Genomic DNA, 2814 nt, shown 5'->3' on the forward strand with positions numbered 1-2814 from the left:
GGAGTTTGATAAGGTGTTTTGGTTGAGGAAGAGTAAGTGGATAGATAGTTATTCATTAAGTCGGTCCGTCGGTCGGTCGGTCGGTCGGTCGGTCGGTCGGTCGGTCGGTCGGTCGGTCGGTCAGTCAGTCAGTCAGTCAGTCAGTCAGTCAGTCAGTCAGTCAGTCAGTCAGTCAGTCAGTCGGTCGGTCGGTCGGTCGATTGGTCGGTCAGCCAGTCAGTCCAGTCGGCCGATTCAGTCATCCAGTGAGTCAGTAAAACCGGAGTATTTGGATCCGCCGCCGCCTTGCGCCCGTCCGCTTATCCTCGTTCATCCCGCCCGCTTATCCTGTTTTAATTCCGTCGCCTCCGAGGAATCCAAACGTCGCTGGAACTCGGATTAACATGCGATTTGAAGTCAGTCGTAAACTTGTTCTCTTGTTCTGAGAGACAAAAAAAAGGAGGGGGAGGGGGGGAAATTGAGGCATGCAAGAAGACTAAGAAAAATAGGAAAAGGAGGAGGAGGAGGAGGAGGCCAGAGAGGATAATTGGGCGAAGGAAGGGAAGGCGAAATGAGGAATGCCTAAAAGGAATAAGGGAGGTAATTGGAGACGAGAGGTAAGGACGGGACGAGAATCAACGAGACGTCAGGAAGAAGGAATGGAACGGGGCAGCAAGACGCCAGGAAAAGGTTCGGAATGCAACTTGCAGGCACAGACTGACCTTTCCAATCATGCATGGCCGCCGCCGCCGCCGCTGACCTTTCCCCTCCGCCGTGTTTTCGCGGCGCAAAGGCCACTACCTTTCATCACCTTTCCCGCGATTCGGAAAGGCTGGGTCGCGAGAAGGTCGGTCCGTCGCTCGCGGGGCTGATGACGTCACGCTTCGTCGCGGGCGGGTTCGGGCGGGGTGTGCGCAGGGGGGCGTGGGGGGGGTCTCTGCTGCTCTCTCTCTCTCTCTCTCTCTCTCTCTCTCTCTCTCTCTCTCTCTCTCTTTTCTCTCTCTCTCTCTTCTCTCTCTCTCTCTCTCTCTCTCTCTCTCTCTCTCTCTCTCTCTCTCTCTCTCTCTCTCTCTCTCTCCCCCCCCCCCTTTCCCTCCCTCCCCTCCCGATCTCCTCTTTTCCTCTTCCTCTCCTGTTCTCACTCTTACTCCCTCCCCCTCTCTCTACCACTCCCCTCCCTCCCTTCCCTTCCCCACCTTTGCTATTGCTTTTGTTTTCCGACGGAGGGGAAGGGAAGGGGGCGAGGAGGGGAGGGGAGAGGAGGGGAGGGGAAAGGAGGAGAGTAGAGGAGGGGAAAGGAGGGGAGGGGAGGGGAGGCGAGGGGAAGCAAGAGCGGGCCTTGTGTGTCTTCATGGTAATTATTTCATCTCGTACAGCAGAGGAACCTATTTACTCCCCACAGTTTTATCTGGTGGTGATGAGTGGGTGGATGTGAAAGAGAGGGAGGGAGGGAGAGAAAGAGGGAGAGGGATGGGAGAGAGAGAGGGAGAGGGATGGGGGAGCGAGAGAGAGAGGGAAGGAGAGAAAGAGGGAGAGGGAGGGAGGGAAAGGGAGAAAGGGGAAGAACGGGTGTGAGGAGAAAGAAAATGAGAGAAAGGGGGGAAGAGGAAAGGGATCGAGAGTTTGAGAGGTTGAAAGAAGGTGAAAGGAAAGGGGAAGAAAAGAGGGAGAGGGAAAATGAAGGGGAAGAAGGAAGAGAAGGAGAGCACGAAAGGATTGAAATAGTGGCATAAAAGTGGGAAATAAAGAGGTTAGAAGAAGGAGAACCTGAAATAATTTTGTTTATATAAGATGATTTCGTATTTGTAATTAAAATCTCGCACTCTCGTTCTCGTCCGAAGAATCGGTGTATATTAGAGGCGATGATTATGAAGATGAGAGAGAGAGAGAGAGAGAGAGAGAGAGAGAGAGAGAGAGAGAGAGAGAGAGAGAGAGAGAGAGAGAGAGAGAGAGAGAGAGAGAGAGAGATGACGAGGAGGTAATGCCCGGCGAGCAAAGAAAATTGCAAGCGCAGCAGTAATGCAGCCTGAAATCCCCGCGGGGTATTTGCAACACGAAGGCGAGCCAGTTAAATGATAATGTATGTTGATTATATTGACGATGCAAGTGATTTATCATACGGGGAGATGAGGAGGAGGGATCGCTGCGGGCGGGATGCTCGTGGGCGTGGTGGGGGGGGGGGGGTCGTTGGTGGTGGTGATGGATGTGGTGAAGTGTAATGATCGATACATAATGATAGTGTTATGTTGATGGCGATGGCGATGGCGATGGTGATGGCGATGTTATGGCGATGGTGATAGTGATCTCCTATGATAGTGACAAAGATGCCTGATGGGTGAGAATACTAGGGAAAAAAGTGAGCTCGTGGTAACTGAGAGAAGATGATGAAGATGATAGCGAACGTGACACGGGGAGCAAGGGCTGCCTAATAGGTTTTCGTTGTCGTGAAATGTTCGACTAAAATTGCCCGAAGGTAAAAGTTGATTCTTCCAGTCTCGTTGCAAGGGGGAAAAAAGAAAGAATGAAGTGCTTTGTTTATTTTGCAGTATTTTAAAGGAGAGATGTTGAAAGAGAACCAAAAACAAAAGAAAAAAAAATGATTAGAAAGGTTGGAGTTGAGAGAATGAATTAGAAAAACGAGGAAGAACAGAATAATGAATGTATACATAATTATTTACTTTCGTTCGTTCCCTGATCTTTGTTTTGGAGAGAAAATAATTTTCATGGGAAGTAATAGTGTGAGTGATTGGTCTGGCCGAGGAGATGAATAATAGAATATGCAAAATAGATTTGCAATTTTGCATAACCGCGCGGAATATTCGCTGCACGGAGTGA

Source organism: Penaeus monodon, chromosome 38, assembly GCF_015228065.2.
Source record: "Penaeus monodon isolate SGIC_2016 chromosome 38, NSTDA_Pmon_1, whole genome shotgun sequence".
Lineage (NCBI taxonomy): Eukaryota > Metazoa > Arthropoda > Malacostraca > Decapoda > Penaeidae > Penaeus > Penaeus monodon.